The following is a 22,241-nucleotide window of genomic DNA, read 5'->3' as shown; positions in this document are numbered from 1 at the left end:
AAATCAAAATGTTCACTTTGATTATTTCCTCCACACATACTGGCAAACTCGCTGACTTTGATTTCATTTATATGCCACATGTACTGAGATATGGTGAAAAGAATTATTTTGTGTGCTAACGAGACAAATCATATCTTACATAAGTACGTTAGGGTAATAGAAAAGAATGCAGAACATTTTTGCAGCTACAGAGAAGGTGCAAAGAAAGATCAATTCTAATGTATGAGAGATCCTTTATTCGGTCTGATAACAACGAGGAAGAAGCTGTTCTTAAATGCTGGATGTAGGTTTGCTCGCAGAGCTGGATGGTTCATTTCTAGACGTTTCATCACCCAACTAGGTAACATCTTCAGCAGTGCTTCGCCTGAGGCCCACTGAAGATGTTACCTAGTAGGGTGACAAAATGTCTGGAAATGAACCTTCCAGCTCAGCGAGCAAACCTACATCCAGTACCTCAACCTGAGCTACAAATCTTCTCAAGACTTGCTGTTCTTAAATCCATTGGTACATGTTTTCAAACTTTTGTACCTTCTGCTCAATGAAAGAAGGTGAGAGACAGTATAACCCACGAAGTGGGAGTTGTCTTTGGTGATGTTGGCTGCTTTCCTGAGGCAGTGAGAAGTGTAGCTGGAGTCAATGGATGGAAGGCTGGTTTTCTTGATATACTGGGCAGCATTCACATCTATAAGGAGCAGAAATTAGGCCATTCAGCCCATCATGTCTAGTCCACCATTCAATCATTGCTGACAAGTTTTTCAATCCCATTATCCAACTTTCTCCCCATATCCCTGATCCCCTTGACAATCAGGAACCAATCTATCTCAGTCTTAAGTATACTCCATGACCTGACCTGCACCACCTTCTGTGACAAAAAATTCAATATTCACCACTCTCTCACTGAAGAAGTTTCTCCTTATCTCCACTCTAAAAGGTCTTCCCTTTACTCTCAGGCTATGCCCTTGGGTCCTAGTCTCTCTTACAAATGGAAACATCTTTCCAATATGTACTCTGTCCAGGCCATTCAGTATTCTGTAAGTTTCAATTAGGTTCCCCCTCTTCCTTCTAAACTCCAATGAGTATAGACCCAGAGTCCTCACACGTTCCTCATATGGTAAGCCTTTCATTCCTGGGTTCATTCTTGTGAACCTCCTCTGAACATGGTTCAAGTCCAATACATCTTTCCTGAGATATGGAGCCCACCCAAAACAGTTCACAATCCTCCAAATGTCATCTGACCAGAGCCTTATAGAGCCTCAGAAATATATCCCTGCTTTTATAATCAAGTCATCTCAAAATAACTGCCATCACTGCATTTGCCTTCCTAATTGCAGATTCAACCTGCAAGTTTACCTTGAGAGAATCCTAGACTAGAACTCTCAAGTCTCTTTGCACTTCAGAATTCTGAATTTTACCCCCACTTTGAAAATAATCCATGCCTCTATTCTTCCTACCAAAGTGCATGACCTCACAATTTCCCACATTATACTCCATCTGCCAATTCTTTGCCCACTCTCCTAACCTGTCCAAATCCTTCTGCAGCCTTCCTGCCTCCTCAATGCCGCCTGTCCCTCTACCTATCTTTGTATCATCTACAAACGTAGCCAGAATGCCCTCAGTCCCTTCATCTAGATCATTCATGTATAAAGTGAAAAGTTGTGGTCTGAACATTGAGCCTTTCAGAAAACCAAATGTCACTGGCTGCCATTCAGAGGAGGACCCTTTTATCCCCACTCTCTGCTTCCTGCCAGATAGCTAAGCTTCTATCCATGCTAGTACCTTGCCTCTAACTCCATGGGCCATTATCTTACTCAGTAGTCTCCAGTGCGGCACCTTTTCAAAGGCCTTCTTGAAGTCCAGATAGATTACATCCATTGGGTCTCCTTGGTCTAACCTGTTTGTTATTTCCCAAATAATTAGAGCAGCACGGTGACTCAGTGGTTAGCATTGCTGCTTCACAGCGCCAGAGACCCAGGTTCAATTCCAGTCTCGGGTGACTGTCTGTGTGGAGTTTGCACATTCTCCCTGTGCCTGTGTGGGTTTCCTCCCACAATCCAAAGATGTGCAGGTCAGATGAATTGGCCATGCTAAATTTCCCATAGTATTAGGTACATTAGTCAGGGGTAAATGTAGGGGAATGGGTCTGGGTAGGTTATTCTTTGGAGGGTCACTGTGGACATGTTGTGCCGAAGGGCTTGTTTCCACACTGTAGGGAATCTAATTGTAGCTGATTTGTCAGGCGTGATGTCCCCTTAATGAAACCATGCTGACTTTGCCCTATTTTACCATGCACTTCCAAATTTTTAGAAATCTTATCCTTAACAATGGATTCCAGAATCTTACCAACAACCGAGGTTAGGTTAATCAGTCTGTAATTTTCTGTCTTTTGCCTTATTCCCTTTTAAAACAGGGGTGTCACGTTAATGATTTTCCAGTCTTCTAGGACCCTCCCTTCTTCTAGCAATTCATAAATGATCACCACTTAATGCCTTCTCTATCTCATCAGCTATCTCCCTTAAAACTCTGGGATGTAGTCCATCTGGTCCAGGTGATTTATCCACCTTCAGGCCATTTAGTTTTTCTAGCACCTTCCCTTTGGAGATAGCCACCATACTCTGCTCTGCCTCCTCACTCTCTTGAATTTTTGGGATATTACTCATGTCTTCCACCATGAAGATTGATGTGAAGTAATTACTCAGTTCCTCAGCCACTACTATCTCTCCAGCATCATTTTTCAGTGACCCAATGTCCACTTTTGGCTCTCTTTTGCTTTTTATGTACCTAAAAAAACTCTTACAGTCTTCCTTTATATTACAGACTAGCTTACCCTCATACTTCATCTTCTCTCTCCTTATTTCTTTTTTTGTTGCCCATTGTTGGTCTTTGTGAGCTTCCCAATCCTCTGATTTCCCATTGCACTTCACCACATTATATGCTTTCTCTTTTGTTTTTATGCTATCCCTGACTTCCCGAGTCAGCCACGGCTGCCTCATCCTCCCTGTACCAGGCTTCTTTTTCCTCGGGATGAATCTTTGCTGTGTCGCCTGATTTACTCCCAGAAACGCCTGCCTTTGCTGTGCCACTGTTATTTCCTGCTGGGTTCCTCTCTCAATCAATTCTACCCAACCCCTCCCTCATGCCTCTGTAGTTGCCTTTATGCAGCTGTAATACCATTACCTTTTATTCTATCTTCTCCCTCTCAAATTGCAGAGTAAATTCAATCATGTTATAATCACTGCTTCCTAAAGGTTCTTTCACCTTAAGTTCCCTTATCAAGTCTACCTCATTGAACATCATTAAATCCAGTATTACCTGTTCCCTAGTGGGCTCCACCACAAGCTGGTCCAAAAAGCCATCTCATAGACATTCCACCAATTATTTTTCTTGCAAACCACTACCAATCTAATTTTTCCAGTCCACCTGCATATTGAAATCCCCCATGATCATTGCAACTTTTCCTTTCCTACACATCTTTTCTATCTCCTGGTGTATCTTGCACCCCAGCTCCAAGCAACTATTTGGAGGTCTGTACATGACTCCAGCTATGATGTTTTGACCTTTGTGGTTCCTCAATTCTGCTGACATAGGTTCTAACCCTACTTTATTTCTTACTATTGAGTTAATTTTCTTTCTTACTAATAAGGCAACCTCATCCCCTTTGTCTACCTGCCTATCTTTTCAATAGGATGTATATCCTTGAATGTTCAGCTCCCAATCCTGATTCCCTTGCAGCCACGTCTCCATGATGCCCACCAAGTCATACCTGGCAATTTTAATCTGCATCACAAGCTCATTTACCTTATTCCTTATATTGCGTGCATTCAGATGTAAGACTTTCAGTCCTGTACTAACCGTCCCTCTTTTCTATAATTTTTTCTGATCTCGTGCAGAGCAGGGTCATACTAAGCTGTGTGGCATCCAGACAGGATGCTTTCTATGGTGCATCGAAAAACATGCCAAATTTCCTTAGCCTTCTAAGGAAGTACAGGCATCGTTATGCTTTCCTGACTTTTGCATTGATGTGGATGGACAATGCCAGATTGTTGGTGATATTTACTCCTCAGAACCTGAAGCTCTCAATCACTTCAAGCTCAGCACCAATGACACAGTGTCCTGCACTCATGACCAGCTTCTTCATTTTGCTCTCACTGGGGGAGAGATTGTTGTCTTTATACCATGCTGCTAAGCTCTCTATCTCTTTCCTGTACTCTGATTGTCATTATTTGAGATATGACCTACTACAGTGGTGATATCAACAAATTTGTAAATGGAGTTAGAGCTGAATTTGGCCACGCAGTCGTGAGTACATAAAGAGATTAGTAAGGAGCACTAACTGTTTTATTTCAGATCTCCAGTATTTGCAATACTTTATATTATAATATTACTCTCCGACTCTGTCTAAATTATTAATGTAAATTATGATTAACTGAGACCTCAGTACTGATCCATGCTGCACTATGATAGCCTGCGAACTTGAAAATGCCCCATTTAAACCTACTCTTTGCTGCCTGTCTGTGAATTAATCTTCTATCCGTTACTTCCAATTCCAGGAGCTCTCCTTCTATCTGTTAATCATTTGTGTTGTCCTTTTGGTAAGGCCCTGGGGAGTGCTGTTGAGCTAAAAGACCTAGGAATGCAGGTGCATAGCTCCTTGAAAGTGGAGTCGCAGGTAGGCAGGGTGGTGAAGGAGGCATTTGGTACACTTCACTTCATTGATCAGAGCATCAAATATAGGATTTAGGACATCATGTTGCAGCTGTTCAAGACTGGAGAGTTTGAGTTTTAAGGAGAGGCTGGATAGACTTTTTTTCCCTGGAGCATCAGAGGCTGAGGGGTGATCTTAGAGTAGCTTATAAAATCATGAGGGTCATGGATAGGGTGAATATCCAAGGTCATTTTCCCCAGGGTAGGAGAGTCCAAAACTAGAGGACACAGGTTTAAGAGGAGTAAGAAAGACTTTAAAGGGATCTAAGGATAACTTTCTCACACAGAGGGTAGTGCATGCATGAAATGGGCTGCCAGAGGAAGTGGTGGAGGCTGGTACAATTACAACATTTAAAGGGCATCTAGATGGGTATATGAATAGGAAAGGTTTAGAGGGATATGAGCCAAATGTTGGCAAATGGGACTAGATTAATTTAGAATACCTGGTCAACATGGATGAGTTAGACTGATGGATGAGTTTCTATGCTGAATTCAATCACTTTTGAATAAGTTTGGCACTGTAGGTATACGATATTTGCTTATTCCCTTTTATTTATCCTACTAAATACTTCCTCAAAAACGCTAATAAATTTGTCAAACACAATCTCCCTTGCATATAATAATGTTGACATTGTTTGATCATACTATACATTTCTAAATGTGTTGTTAACATAGAACAGTACAGCACAATACAGGCCATTTGGCCCTTGATGTTGTGTCAGCCTTCTAACCTACCCTACGTGCCCTTCATTGTACTATCTTCCATGTGCCTATCCAAGAGTCACTTAAATGTCCATAATGTATCTGACTCAACTACCACCACTGGTAGTGCATTCCACACACTCACCGCTCTCTGAGTAAAGAACCTATCTTGGACATCTCCCTTAAACCTTCCTCCAATTACATTAAAATTATGCACTCTTGTGATAGATATTTCTGCCATGGAAAAGGGTCTCTGGCTATCCACTATATCTATGCCTCTTAACATCTGTATACCTCTATCAAGTCACCTCTCATCCTTCTTTGCTCCAATGAGAAAAGCCCTAACTCCCTCAACCTTTCTTATTAAGACATGCCCTCCAGCCCAGGCATCATCCTGGTAAATCTGCCCTGCACTCTCTAAAGTTTCTACATCCTTCCTAAAATGAGGCGACCAGAACTGAACGCAATATTCCAATAACCTCGCAGCTCTTAAACTCAATCGCCTGCTAATGAAAGCCAACACACCATACACCTTCTTCACAACCCTAACAATGTGAGTGGCAACTTTGAGGGATCTATGGACATGGACCCCAAGACCCTGCTGTTCCTCTACACAGCCAAGAATCCTGTCTTTAACCCTGTATACTGTATTCAAATTTGAGCGTCCAAAGTGAATGACTTCACACTTTTCCAGGTTGAACTCCATCTGCCACTTCTCAGCCCAGTTCTGCATTCTGTCAATGTCCCATTACAACCTACAACAGCCCTCCACACTATCCACAACTCCACCAACTTTCACGTCATCAGCAAATTTACTAAACCACACTTCCACTTCCTCAACTAAGTTATTTATAAAAACCACAAAGAGCAGAGGTCCCAGAACAGATCCATGTGAAACTCCACTGGTCACCGAGCTCCAGGCTGATACTTTCCATCTACTACCACCTTCTGCCTTCTATGGACCTGCCAATTCTGTATCCAGACAGACAGGTTTCCCTGTATCCCATGCCTCCTTACTTTCTCAATGAGCCTACCATGGGAACCTTATCAAACGCCTTACTAAAAACCATATACACAACATCCACTGCTCTACCTTCATCAATGTGTTTTGTCACATTCTCAAAGAATTCAATAAGGTTTGTGAGGCACGATCTTCCTCTCACAAAGCCTTGCTGACTATTTCTAATCAAGCTATGGTTTTCCAAGTAATTATAAATCCTGTCTTTCAGAATCCTCTCCAATATTTTGCCCGCCACTGACATAAAGCGATTGGTCTGTAATTCCCAGGATTATCCATAATCCCTTTCTTGAACAAGGGAATAACACTTGCCACCCACCAATCATCTGTTACTACTCCAGTGGACAATTAACACTCCCTTACTATAAATTCTGGCACTTTCACAATGACTGATGATATCGGGTGACCTAGCTTGAACTTCCCTATTTTTCTCTCTCCCTATTTTCTTGAATGTCAGCATTGTATCTACTAAATTACAATCCACTGGACCTGTTCTAGAATTTAAGGAATTTTGGTAAATCATAGGCAGTGATTCACCACTCCTGCAGTTTATTTTAAGAATCTAGAATGCAGGTCATCAGAACCTGAATGTTGTTGGGTTTTAGTCTCATAACATTTCCCCAACACATTTTTTCGGCTGATACTAGTTACCTGAATTCCCTCACATTTTTTAGCACCAACATTAATCTCTATTCCTGGTACGCAACTTTATCTTTCTACTGTTAAGATAGACACAAAATGTTTGATTGATGCCCCTGTCATTTCTTCATTCTCTATCCTTAGCAAGACATTGAGTTGTGTTCAAAGGAGGCAGCATGCCCCTGTTGTGAGTGTGATGTTTTATCAGATTTATATGCTTTATTATTTGGTCATCATTAGGAGAAATTCAAGTGCCAGTTTTCACACCTCGATGCCAAAGATACTCAGCTGGTTTTCTTGGACATGAACTCTCTGATTCCAAAAGGCAGTGGCCTGGAGAGGAAGACCACAAGAAGTTGTTGTGTGCCGATTTAGCTGAGGATAAAGTATTGACATCTTCAATGGTTTCAGAACAATTCATTGAGACTGAAGAAAGTAAAGCTGTCCAGAGAAAATTAGTGATTTTTTAACAATCAATAGCTTGCTGTAATCCTGTTGCTAACATTCTGCTTCAATTAAGATGTATGCAAAAACAGGAACTCAAACATTTAATGTTAAAAGAATATTGCAATGTATGTCTGGAAACAATAAGTAAATGGCAGATAGAGACCAGATATAGTCATCTGTATTAAACATGCAGGTAAAGCATGAACATGGTATGACAGAGTTGACAGCAACAGAACTTAAAGCTAATGCCACAGTCTCTTAACTGCTTTGATCAATGTGTTTTGTATGGAAAAAGACATGTATTTTCTTATCCTTGGCTTTAATATTTCAGAAGCTGTTTACAAAATATGAGCCTGAATTAAATACATGCACTTGGTTCTCGGTCACATACTCGCATGCACAAAGGTTGGATCCATTTATAAGGTAACATTACAGGTTGTAGTTACCTTAGACTCTGATTTATGATCCCTAATCTCTAGTGAACCAAGAATGACCTGAGAAAGCTAAGGAGCTGTAACATCTTGCTGACAAGCACAACACCTGGGGTTTCTTCAGTGCCACTAAAGCCAGACCCAACACCCTTGGCCTCAAAACAACATGGGGCAAGGATGGAACCCTATTGACAGACAGAGAAAACATCAGTCACCAATGGAGAAAACACTTCAAAGAATTCCTAAACCATGATACAATCATTAATGAGAACATGTTTGAGGAAATCACACCAAGTCCCCAAAGAAAATCTTGGACTCCCACTTACCATGACTGAAGTTGAAGCCACCATCAGACACATGAAGAATGGAAAAGTCGCAGGAGTAGATAGAATTCAGCAGAGATTTTCAAACTTGAAGGAGCAGAGCTTATCCGTCATCTCCATCAACTGTTCCTGAAAATCTTGGACAAGGAAGAAATTCCTGCTGATCTCCGGAATGTGGTTATTGCCACCGTCTTCAAGAAAGGAAACAAAATGATTGTGGGAACTACCCAGGAATCTGCCTACTCTCCATTGCTGGAAAGATCACTGCCCTAATCCCCACTAGGCAGTTTCGCCCAGTCTCTAAGGAAATACTTCCTGAAAGCCAGTGTGGCTTCCAACCAAACCATGGAACTATTGACATGATTTTCAAAGCACAGCAACTCTTAGATAAATGGCAGGAACAACACCAATCTCTACACTTGGCCTTCACTGACCTGATCAAGGCTTTTGACTCAGTCAATCAGAAAGTGCAATGGAAGACCCTATCTAAAGTTGGGAGTCCAGTGAAATTCATCAACACCCTCTGTCTCCTCCATGACAAGATATCGGTGATGGTCCTCAATGATGGTAATATGACAGAATCCTTTGAGGTCACTACAGGCGTCAAGCAGGGATATGTCAGCACCACCACTCTTTTATCAATCTTCATCACCACCTTTATTCATCTTACCAAGAAAAAACTTCTCAGCAGTATGGACATTGCCGACAGGATGGACAGAAAACTTTTCATTCTAGACTGATTGAAATCCAAGAAGAAAATGTTGGATGAGATTAAACCGCATTTCAAAGAAAGAGACATTCTAGGATTCAATCACACAAAGCAAATTTAAAGATGAAAATAAACCTGACTTTAAACAGGGGAAAGTGAGTTCAATTTTTTTTCATAGATAGAGGAGTGGTTGGTTGAACATTTATTCACAGACCTCAACATTAGGAACACACAGACACGGAAATCAGAAGCTAAGATCTGAATGGAATGGTTCAGAATTGGCTTTAACAAGAAGAGAGCCTGGTAATGACTAATCAAAAATACTCAATCCAGAGGGTCAGATCATGAAACCCTATCACAGAGAATTCCATCTTGGATTATATTCATATCCACTGGTAACATCAAGTTAGATAGTTTTACCAATAATCAGGATTATTGTTCTTGTCTAAAACCAGACAAATTGTGAACCAGAAATTGTGTTAAATTACAGACTGCACAATCTCATCCAAATGTTAAGAACCATCATGAAGGTGCAAAACTACAGTACAATCTTTCTACTGGAGACATGGAAATGTAGTATTGCACTTTTTAAAAAAAGTTTAAAAATAAAGAATGGTATTTACTTAGGGTGTAGGTTTGTTCGCTGGGCTGTAGGTTAGATATCCAGACGTTTCGTTACCTGGCTAGGTAACATCATCAGTGGCGACCTCCAAGTGAAGCGAAGCTGTTGTCTCCTGCTTTCTATTTGTATCTTTCTCCTGGATGGGGTTCCTGGAGTTTATGGTGATGTCATTTCCTGTTCGTTTTCTGAGGGGGTTGATAGATGGCATCTAGATCTATGTGTTTGTATATGGCATTGTGGTTGGAGTGCCAGGCCTCTAGGAATTCTCTGGCATGCCTTTGCTTAGACTGTCCCAGGATAGATGTGTTGTCCCAGTCGAAATGGTGGCCTTTTTCATCTGTGTGTAGGGCTACGAGGGAGAGAGGGTCATGTCTTTCTGTGGCTAGCTGGTGTTCGTGTATCCTGGTGGCTAACTTTCTTCCTGTTTGTCCTATGTGGTGTTTGTGGCAGTCCTCGCATGGAATTTTGTAGATGACATTGGTTTTGTCCATGGGGTGTACTGGGTCTTTTAAGTTTGTTAGTTTTTGTTTGAGTGTGTTGGTAGGTTTGTGTGCTACTAGGATTCCGAAGGGTCTTAGTAGTCTGGCTGTCATTTCTGAAACTTCTTTTATGTATGGTAAGGTGGTTAGGGTTTCTGGCTGTGTTTGGTCTGCTTGTCGTGGTTTGTTCTTGAGGAATCTGCGCACTGTATTTTTTGAGTATCCGTTCTTCTTGAATAAGTTGTATAGGTGGTTCTCCTCTGTTTTGCGTAGTTCATCTGTGCTGCAGTGTGTGGTGGCTCATTGGAATAGTGTTCTGATACAGCTTTGTTTGTGTGTGTTGGGATGGTTGCTGGTGTAGTTAAGTATTTGGTCAGTGTTTGTCGGTTTCCTGTATACGCAGATTTGTAGTTCTCCCTTGTCCTTTCTTTCAACTGTGACGTCCAGGAATGCGAGTTTTTTTGTCGGTTTCTTCCTCCTTGGTGAACTTTATGCCTGTGAGGGTGTTGTTGATGATGTTAAATGTCTCTTCTATCTTGTTTCGTTTTGTGATGACAAATGTGTCATCTACGTAGCGGACCCAGATTTTTGGTTTGATGGTTGGTAGGGCTGTTTGTTCTAGTCTTTGCATTACTGCTTCTGCTATGAATCCTGATAGCGGAGATCCCACGGGTGTGCCGTTGGTTTGTTTGTAGATTATGTTGTTGAAAGTGAAGTGGGTGGTGAGGCACAGGTCCACTAGCTTCATGATGTTTTCGTTGGTAATGTGATTAATGGTGGTTGGGGTGTGTGTGATGGTCTCTTCTAAAAGTGTGGTAAGTGTTTCCTTTGCCAGGTCGATGTTGATGGAGGTGAACAGTGCTGTTACGTCGAATGAGGTCATTGCTTCATTCCTCTATTTTGGTGTTTTTGATGATTTTTAGGAATTCCTGGGTGGAGTGGATGGAGTGCTGTGACTCTTCTACTAGGTATTTCAGTCTTGCGTGTAGTTCTTTGGCCAGTCTGTAAGTTGGTGTTCCGGGTAGTGCGACTATAGGTCTGAGGGGGGCTCCTGGTTTATGGATTTTTGGTAGTTTGTAGAATCGTGGGGTATTGGTCCCTTCGGGTTTCATTTTCTGGAATTCTGTCTTGTTTAATTGTCCGGAATTGTTTCCTAGTTGTGGGGTGGGGTCTAGCCCCACCTGTTGGTAGGTGTTGGTGTCTGCGAGTAGTGCATTGGCTTTCTCGATGTAGTCCCTTCTGTTCAGGATGACAGTGAGCCGACCTTTGTCTGCAGGTAATATGACGGTGTTTTTGTCTTTTTTGAGGTTTTCTAGAACTTTCTTTTCTTGTGTGTTCAGTTTGTTTCCTTCCCTCTTTCGGCTCAGAGTAGGTGCAACTGTCTGTCTGATCGTTTGTTGTTTTTCTTCCGTGAGATTGTTGTCCTTCAATGTGGTTTCTAATGCCGCTAGGAAATCCTTCTTGTCAGCGTCTCGATAATTGAAATTTAATCCTTTGACTAGTACCGCATTTTCTGTGTCTGATAGGGTCCGGTCTGATCCTGGTAGCACACAAACCCACCAACACTCAAACAAAAACTAACAAACTTAAAAGACCCAGTACATCCTATGGACAAAACCAATGTCATCTACAAAATTCCATGCAAGGACTGCCTCAAACACTACATAGGACAAACAGGAAGAAAGTTAGCCACCAGGATACATGAACACCAGCTAGCCACAAAAAGACATGACCCTCTCTCCCTCGTAGCCCTATACACGGATGAAAAAAGCCACCATTTCGACTGGGACAACACATCTATCCAGGGCAGTCTAAGCAAAGGCATGCCAGAGAATTCCTCGAGGCCTGGCATTCCAACCACAACGCCATAAACAAACACATAGATCTAGATACCATCTATCAACCCCTCAGAAAACGAACAGGAAATGACATCACCACAAACCCCAGGAACCCCATCCAGGAGAAAGATATAAATAGAAAGCAGGAGACAACAGCTTCGCTTCACTTGGAGGTCGCCAGGTAACGAAACGTCTGGATATCAAACCTACTGCTCAGCAAACAAACCTACACCCTAAATCTCAACCTGAGCTACAAACCTTCACAAACCTTGCAATGGTATTTATTCTCATGCACTTAGCCCAAGTTAAACACAATGTTACATATACTTAGTCACACACACACTCAAACATGCAAAGATTGGACCTAAGAACTCAGGTAAACTGGACTCTAAATCTTAATTGTCACGTTCAGAGTTGTTACACCTTATAATGTTGACAAGATAAAATGTTTAGTGGTGACATGTGACAAAAGGAGGACTGAATATTAGCCGTGCTATACATAGTCATGTCAACATCATTCACCTGTGGCCTGGGTAACAGGCTGATCCTGGGCCAGTGGTGGATGCAGCAGCCATGATTCTCCTCTGTGCTCTGTGCAGAGTACTCAGTCTCTGCATGACCAACATCTCCCAAGAATTTGGGAGTGGTACTCCTGGAGTCCTTTATCAAGGTAAGTTTTACTACTGCCCAGTTAAATGCTTGATTGGTATTTAAATTTTACTCCAGAGAGCTGAGACATCTGCTCCTCTGCCAAGTGAGGGAAAAGTTGGTAACCACAAACTTAGTGCTAGCACAAATATGTTCCATTTGAAGAAATGAGAAATAGCAATTTAAAGACCAGGAGTTGCTAGAATGTGCCTTATTACTGGCAACCTGCATGATGGCACCCAGCTGACTGGGTGAAAGGACTTTTAAAAAGGCATTAGAACACTCACCCTGAGAGAAAGGAGCCTCTTCAAAAACCAAGAGGATTTTAGGACTTCATCAACAAGGCTATGTATCTATTGTAATATATAAATGTGTTATGAAGCTTTTGTTTGTGTTGATTGAGTAATAAGGAAAATTTATTTTCTATAGTTTAGTGGATTAGATGCTGACTATATAATGTTTGGTCCATGATGATAAAGTATTAGTTTGTTCCATTAAATGCCTTAGAATAATAAATCTTGTGTGGCTACTTCCATTGGTTACTGGAAAATTCACATCACAGAATCCCAAAATTATTCCCCTGTAGAAGAAGAATGTAGGCCCATTGTCTCTGCTTAATATTTAACAGTCTGTACTGGGAATATCACCACCTCCCCAAAAAAGGTGATAAAAGCTACGCCCTCAGCCTCTCAATGGGAAAAGAATGGGTGGTGAGAGGTGTGGATGTACACTGTCAGTGTCTTGGCCAAAGGAAATAGGTTCAGACTTTAGGTGTAGAAACCATGTTCACAAAGAGCCAGCAAACGAGCAGTGTTTGCTGTTTTCTTGTCAAAACTAACAATATACTTCCAGAAGATCGAACTTTTGGCAATGTTTCTGACTTTCTACTTTCTTCATTGTCATGATTTAATCATTCTTTGTGCTCTTCAGCTTCCACAAGGGCACTTACAGCCCCTATGATGGGTTAAAGATTAGACAAGCAACTCATTGAATTGAAAAGAACCCAAGCGAGCTGATGGGAGTAGTGCTGGAATCAGGGGAGGGACCTGAATAAACCTAAGCCCTAACATGGAACAATACTAGAGTGGCTGGAGTTACTAGCAACATTGGTGCCAACCTTCAACCAATATGGGCGCTTCATTTTGGAACGCTATTCATATACTTAATATTTCTCTCCATACTTTCAGAAGGCTGTGTTCACCTTACAGTTAATCAGATTCCCTATTCCCCTAACTCCGACTGAGGGTCAACCATCCTCCATTTATGAAACATATGTATGAAAACATTTTTGCTACAAAATTGGAATTATCTGATAACACGTGTTATTATTGCTAAAATATTACTGAATAGCACAGGAATATAAACATAAGTAGCTCAGATTTCGGTTCTAGTTGAGGTTTTGTCCGGACGCTCACTGAAGATGTTACCTAGTAGGGTGACAAAACATCTGAAAATGAACCTTCCAGCTCAGTGAGCAAACCAACACCCAGAATATAAACAAAAATTGGTACCAAGCAAATCTAGCCCTGCATTTAGAAAGTATTTATTTACACAAGATGATTTTACTTCTTGTAATAAACTTTATTTAAAAGACCTCTACGCCCTGGTCAGTCCCTAGAATGATAATCCATTACAGAAATTTACGCTGCATCCGAAAGGTTAAGAGCATTGTGAAAGACCCCACACACCCCTTACTCAAACTCTTCCCTCTCCTGCTGTCTGGCAGAAGATACCAGAGCATTCAGTCTCTCACAGCTAGACTGCGCAACAGTTTCTTCACCCCAAGTCATCAGGCTCATTAACACAGTATAATCAGACTCTTTTCTATTTGAAATTCTTTACACAACTTAAAATTGCTGCAAGAAAAATGTTTATTAATGATCATTTTCTGACTACACTGTACCTTGTGTGTTTTGCCCTTCTTATGCACTTTATACTGTGTGCGATCGTTAGTTTGTGCTGTCCTGGAGGAACACTGTCTTGTTTTTTACTGTATCAGTTGTATCTGGTAGAGATGACAAATAAAAGCTACTCTACTCTAATATGTTTGTGAAGAACAGTGAATGAGTACAGTTACATATCTAACCTGGCATTATCTAGATGAAATAAAGTATTTTTTCTTCAACTCTCAAAACATCGTACAACATATAAAGAACAAAAATTGTCTGCACAGAAAAACATCTGCAACTACTTTGAAGCTTATGGCCAGTTATTAAATGGCATGACTTACATTTCCACTGGCACAGGACCACAGTGATTGCAAAAAAGAAGATCAAAACTGAAACACGAGCAGCCAAAGCAACTGAAGAAATTAGGTTTTCAACTTTCATTCTGGGTACCTATAGCAGGAAAATAGAATCAAAAAATAGGAACTTCCTGTGTAATATAAGGATGAATATCAGTTTAAGAACATTAATTTATATTAATCATTGAACTTACTGAGAAACACATTATCATGAAGAGTTTGATATCAACTATGGCAATTAGATTTGATGGAGCCAATATTAATTATTGCTCATGAGTATCTGGAACTCATGATGTTCTGCTACCCTGTCTTACTTACTACTTCATAATTTCATCCACACTCAAATCCAAATATGATGTGAAATTTGAAGAAACAGACAGCCCACAAATCATGGACCTGGGATCTTTTATTCCACTAGCATCAGTCATTACAAACCTAATGGAAATTAATGTCAACCCACGGAAGACACAATATTTATGCAGAATGGAGCCTATGAGTACAAACGGTTGAAGAAATCCTTTAGCTGTCTGATTCTTCTCCCTCCTTCTCTGAAATGAACCTTTGTCTCTTCAAGGAGTTGGTTGGTTTGACCGCTGTAGATGCCTTACTCAATGACCTCCCTCACAGTTCCCTATTAAGTAGAAGGTGGATACTGGAGTTAAAAATGACAATGAAGTTTAAAGAGCTAGGATACCAGAGTAATTAATTAATCATTTAAACAAAATACAATGATGATGGCATGTTGGGTGATGGGTTGCTGCTGCTGCTTATGGAAGTTACTGAACATCAAGGTGACCCAGGGAAAACATTATTAGTGTTTTCAGCTCAAGATGCTTTGGGTCTTAGCTGAGGAGGTGGAATCTGAGTTGTGGATATTACTCCTCATCAGGGATGGGGAAAATGACACTTTGTTCCAGAGGTTGGCCACACCACAAAGATTAGGTCATTCAATTCTAAAAGGACTGGCTGGAAGGAAATGATGGTGTAATAGTTTTACTAGTTTGAGACAGAGCAAGTACAATAGCAAGAAACAATATTGGACCAGAAGCAGAATCTATATTAAGAAATAGCAAGGGGAAGATGGTACTGGACCTAATAGTCTATACTATGGGGCAGATAATAAATTAGGAGATAATGACAGTATGTTTAAAAAAGACAGTGCATTAATTATGGATGACTGTAATCTTCATGTGGATTGGAAAAATCAAATTGGCAATGATAGGCAGAGGAGGAATTCATAGAATGTATTCAGATTAGTTTCATAGAACAATATGTTGTGAATCCAACAAGAGACCATTTATTTTGAAACTGATGATATGTAATGAGACAGGTCTGACAAATGATCTGAGAGTAAAAAATCTCCTGGAAAATAATGACAGAAATATGGTGAGGTTTAGCATTTGTTTTGGCAACAAAACCCTGGATTAGAAACAACCATACAAATCTTAAGTAATCTTAATATCAAAGGAATGGGGGCAATGCTAGACAGAGTGGGACTAGGAAAGGAGTTGCAGTTAAGACAGTTGTTGAAAAATGACATAACATGACTTACAACAAAAGACATAGGTCAATGATGAAGGATTCTAGGAAGGAGATAAACCAAACATGGTTAACCATGGTTAAGGATTAGCGTCAAATTGAAAGAAAAAAAATACAATCTGGCAAAGAACGAATGGCAACCTAGAGGATTGGGAAAGTTTTAAAAACCAACAACAGATGTTGTAAGTAATATAAAAATGGACAGTAAGAACTTCATAAAATATATAAAAAGGGAGAAAAAGGCCAAAGGCTGTTTGAAAATTAGGCTGGGGTAACAATAATGGGTAACCTGAAAATGGCAGAGGAGTTGAATAAATATTTGGTCTTAGTCCTCAGGATAAAGGACATTAATAGCATTTTAAAAATACTGAAAAATGAAGAGCCCCATAATGGAATGAAATAAATACAATAATTATCATGAGTGAAAAAAGCATTTGGGAAATTAAAATGGGGCTAAAGACCAATAATTTCCCTGGACACAGTGAATAAAAACAAGTTTAGCAGATTTCCAGAAATATTTATTCATTTCTTATAGACTCAGATTCTTTTCTCAGAACATTCAACAATTCAATAACTGGAGAGAAAGCAAGAGAAAAAGCAAAACAGATGCTTCCAAAACTACTCCTGCCAAAAACCAGTCAAAACCAGTTCCTTCTCCCTTTCTTTTTCTTTTCAATCAACATTCTCTGTGGTTGGCTGGTTAGCAGCAGTCCTCACTTGATTGACCAATTCAACATCCAACCAGTTGCCACCCCTGACTGTATCAACCACTCAGTGCCAATTCATCCACAGTGCTCTTAGATCAGTAGTTAAACTACATTCCAGGCCAATTCTCAGCAATAAATATCTCTCTTTGTTCTTTTCTTCTTTAAAACAGGCAGTGGTTCAAAGTTTAACCATTAAGCTCAACTCATAATTCTAAACCAAATACATGAGAAAAATAAAAGGAAACAGCAATAATCTCAATAAGGGCTGCTGAAAAATACAGACAGGTTCAACGATTGGCAAAACTTGGTAGATCGAATATAATGTGGAAAAATGTGAGATTGTGTACTTTGGCAGGAAAATACAAGAGCTAAATATTATTTAAATGGAGAAAAGCTTCAGAAATCAGCAGCACAGAGGAATTTGAGGATTATCATGCATGAATCACAAAAGGTTAGCATACAACTTCAGCAGGTAATAAGGAAGGCAAATGGATTCTTGATCTGTATTTTGAAGGAAATGGAGTGTAAAAACAAGTATGTTTTATCAAAACTATACAAGGAACTAGTTTATTCCCCGGGGGGAATACTGTGACCGGTTTTGCCTTCCTTTCTAAGGAAAGATGCATTGACAGCCCATAGAGGGTTCATTTTGTTAATCCTGAGCAAGGAGGAATTTTCTTAATAGGACAGATTTAGTTCCTTGGACCTGTATTCTTTGGAGTTTGGAAGAATGAAGGGTGATATTATTGAAACAGAAAAGCTTCTTAGGAGTCTTGATAGGAGAGATTCAGAGAAATTGTTACCCCTTGCAGGAGTGTCTTTGATCGGGACATAACCTCCAAATAAAGGGTTGCCCATATAAAACAGAGAAGAAGAGGAATTCTTATCTCAGACAGTGGTGAATCTATGGAATTCTTTTCTGCAGAGGATGTAGAGGGTCATTCAAACCTGTAATTGACAGATTTTTAACCAGCAAGAGAACCAAGGGTTATGGGGAATAGGCAGGAAAGTGCAACTGAAGATTATTCGATCTGCCACGAGCTCATTGAATGGCAGAGGAGAGGCTGAAGGTCTTAGATCTGTGTCGTATTTCTTAGGGGAACTATTCCAGCTGTCCTGCCTAGTGCCCTTCATCACCACTGCTGAGTGTTCCACTACCAAAAATTTGAATGGAACTTTCCCTTGACTTTGTCCTAGTTTCCTGGATCTGGGTCTCTGAAATATGCATTGGATGGTTCCCAACAGCATCTCTGCAGCAACAACATACCAGGGAGAAAGAAGAATGACTTTTAAAGGTGACAAAGAAAGGGCAGCACGGTGGCTCAGTGGCTAGCACTGCTGCCTCACAGCGCCAGAGACCCAGGCTCAATTCCAGCCTCGGTCAACTGCCTGTCTGGAGTTTGCACATTCTCTCTGTGACTGTGTGGGTTTCTCTGGGTGCTCCAGTTTCCTCCCACAATCCAAAGATGTGCAGGTCAGGTGGATTGGCCATGCTAAATTGCCCATAGTGTTAGGTGCATTAGTCAGGGGTAAATATAGGGTAGGGGACTGCATCTGGGTGGGTTACTCTTCGGAGGGTCGGTGTGGACTGGTTGGGCAAAAGGTAAAAACAAGGACTGCTGATGCTGGAAACCAGATTCTGGATTAGTGGTGCTGGAAAAGCACAGCAGTTCAGGCAGCATCTGAGGAGCAGTAAAATCGACGTTTCGGACAAAAGCCCTTCATCAGGAATACAGCCTGATGAAGGGCTTTTGCCCGAAACGTCGAATTTACTGCTCCTCAGATGCTGCCTGAACTGCTGTGCTTTTCCAGCACCACTAATCCAGAATCTGGTTGGGCCGAAGGGCCTGTTTTCACACTATAGGGAATCGAAAAAGAAAAGTCCTTAAACTAGGTCAAAGTCTTAAAGAGTAAGAGCTGAGGAAAGAGATGTGTTCATTAATGCAACTTATTTCCATCTAAAAGGGGAATTGGGGCTCTAGCAACTAATGTTATCACCAAGGTTGAGGTGTCATTGAGTAACAGGAATTACAGAGACAAGGCATTGGGACAATGGGTAAACTCCACCACTTGCCTTCAGTCGAGAAGATGAAGGCAGCAGCATTTCCAGATGCAGTAGGGAATGAGAAAAGTACTTGTGAGGTAGGAATGTGGCAGCAGCTTCATTATTCTACAGTCTAATGTGTTACCATTACATTGAACATGATAACCAAGGATGAACAGTTTCCCTATTTACACTTCCTGTTACTGAATTACAGCCCCCAGCTAAATTATCCAGATGGTTTCTCCTGCTTCTCCTTTTTGCTAGCTGCATGCGCTGGCCTGCCCCAGAAATTCCTCAATGTCTCACTCATATGATCCTCCATACAATACTACGTTGCATGATGTACATAGCAGCTCCCTTAAATCCACTGCTTATATCCTAATCCTCCTCAAGCCTTCAGTTTCCACCTTTACTTCCTGCCATTAATAAAGTACACAGCTTCACAACTTCTAATCCTACCTTTGTCACATGACTATCCTGGTCATTTAATTTTGCCTGCCCTCTACCCTGTCAAAAAACTGCTCTTTGTTACCACGCCCCTATTTCATTTGCTCAAAACTGACTTTATTTCCTCAGTTTAAATGAAGGATTTTTGACCTGAAATGTTAATTTTGCATTTCTCTACAAATACAGCTTGATTATTTACCACATTTTATGTCCATTTTCAGTTCTACAGCATCTACATTTTTGTTTTAACTTTTGCCTTGTTCACCAGGCCAAGCTAAACCACCTTTAAAAAACAAATTATCACATCCTCTCACATTTTGTTACACCCAGACCACTCCAAGGGTATAGTACAGTACATTACAAAGTTCTCCCTGTGCTACAACCACCATCTCTGAGCAGCTATCCATTTTTCCACTGAGAAGGTAATACAAAGACAGCCTTGGGATAAACAAATAAAAATCAGGGAGAAGCCATCAGCTACAAAACAGCAGCCCAATGAGAGCAATTTGAGTGGAAACTAAAGAACCATAAACATGATTTTGAGATGGATAGCCTAAATTTATGAACTGTACGCAATGCCACATCCTGTAAATCAAAACTCTAAAAAAGGCAAGCAATGATTTAAAATGTACCAGATCATAGAAGCCTAGGAAATAAATGCAGGAACAGGCAATTCAAAACCTTTCCAGCCTATTTGTGATAATGGCTGATCATCCAACTCAGTATCTTGTTCCTGGTTTCTCCTCATACCCTTTGATCTTGTAGTCATAAGAACTATATATATATATAACTCATTCTTAAAGACATTCAATGTTTTGGCTTCAACCATTTTCTGTGGTAGAAATTCCACAGGCATAGTTGTTGTCAAGGCTAATCAGACATAGCCTTGCATGAAATGGATGGAAACCTGATTGTAATTTCTCTTCAGAGATTTAGCTGCAGTCTTTGAATGACTGTTAATTTTGGAATGTAATCACAATATTATAGGATTATTACAGATGAACGAGGCTAGTTGAACCTCCATTTCTTCATATATTGTAATTTTTCCCATATTGTATTATCTCAAATTTTATTCTATGTGTTTATCACGCTTTATATTTATCTTGATTTCTGTGTCTGCCTATTTGTCTCTTTGTGTGTGAGTGGGGATTCTGATTAAGGCAATTGGGCTTAGATAATAGATATTAAATAGATTGTCTTGTTGTTTATCCATATTTTGCTAATGTACAATTTATTATTGATAATGTAAGTTATAAACTTGATGTCTGATATCTAATATTCATGAAGTCTGGTTAAGAACAATTGAGCAATTTTAAGGATCATTAAATGTTTTTATCTTACTGTGTTGTGAATCCAGATACAGGGAGGCTAATTTAGTTTGGCCTGCTGTCCTTGTGATGTAATACTATTGGTACATCCACAGTGATGTTAGCTAGGGAGTTCCAGGATTCTGACCCAGCAACGATGAAGAAACATTGATATATTTTAAAATCAGGATTTTGTGTGACTTGATGGGGAATGTCCACACGGTGGAGGTCCCATGCATCTACTGCCTTTATCCTTCTAGATGGTAGAGATTGTGGGTTTCAAAGATGCTGTTCAAATTACTACAACGTGTTTGGAACACACTGCAGTAATATTGCATTGCTACTAGTTGAGGGAATGAATGCTTCAGATACCAGCCAAGTGAAATGCTTTGTTCCAGCTTCTTGAATATTGTCATCAAAGATAGTTAATTACACAACTCAGATTTATGACATTGACAAAAGAATCAGAGGCCACATGAGGAAAAATATATTTTCTTCAACAAGTGTTAGTCTGGTGCAGTGGTGGATACAGATTCAGTCAAAGCCTTCAAAGGGGAATTGAATAAATTCATTGTATTTATTACAACAATGTATTTATTAAATAACAACATTGTAGACTTATGGAGAAAAAGCAGGAGTGTGCAACTTGTACACAGACATTAGGAGTGAATTGATCTCATTCTGCATTGCAAAATTCTACTGTTCTCTCTGTTTAAAATTGTTGTAATTCTCAATGATGCTTATTTTGTATAATGGCTGATGATCTTAGGATTTTATGGTAAATATAAAACTTTTTGCAGCACTTTTCTGGTCTATTGCTTTCATGTAGCAAAATATAAAGCACTGCAAAGTCACTACATAATAAACAAAAATATAAACTGAATTAATGAAATTCAGTAAAATTGGTTTTATAACTAAATCAATAGAATGCAGCAATTCTATTCAATAAAGATGGTAAATTAATTGAATTGCCAGAATCAATGATATGATGTATTTATGATTTAATTGAATGTAGTGAATTACAAAGTTATTATTCTAAGGTAGAGCATGCTGATGAATCTGTTTTGGAATATATTTTTCAATTAATGAAATACAGAGAACTAATTAAATATGCCAGCCTAGGTGAATAGAGTCCAGATATCTAATATAGTATGCTGTCCTGAAGTGAACAGAATCTAAATGTCTTCAAGAATTCTTTTACTATTTAGAACTTGACAGCAAATATTGTTATTCCAATGTCTCAGTTCGTTCCTTTATCAAACTATCTTCACCTTTTCTAAAACAAATCAATAAACTGCAGTATATTTTACATCATTCTTACCATGTCTTGCAACATGGTCCCCAAAATGACAGATAACCACTCACTCCGAAACAGTCCAGCTACCCACTTATCAG

General features: G+C 40.0%; 1 long non-coding RNA gene across 1 annotated transcript; it reads right to left on the bottom strand.

Moving 5' to 3' along the window:
- Positions 1-8,020: 8,020 nt before the first annotated feature.
- Positions 8,021-14,870, bottom strand: LOC148147595 (uncharacterized). The gene is made up of 3 exons (XR_015759688.1): positions 14,788-14,870; positions 8,265-8,452; positions 8,021-8,123 (listed from the first exon to the last, which is right to left on the bottom strand). It is a non-coding gene; the product is annotated as an uncharacterized LOC148147595 (long non-coding RNA).
- Between the last annotated feature and the right edge of the window lie 7,371 nt (positions 14,871-22,241).

Source organism: Chiloscyllium plagiosum, unplaced genomic scaffold (genome assembly GCF_037043375.1).
Source record: "Chiloscyllium plagiosum isolate Xiang-an unplaced genomic scaffold, Cpla_swu_hap1 HiC_scaffold_16, whole genome shotgun sequence".
Taxonomy (NCBI): domain Eukaryota; kingdom Metazoa; phylum Chordata; class Chondrichthyes; order Orectolobiformes; family Hemiscylliidae; genus Chiloscyllium; species Chiloscyllium plagiosum.
Note: the sequence above shows the minus strand (reverse complement) of the source record. Positions and strands in the feature narration are given on the sequence as shown.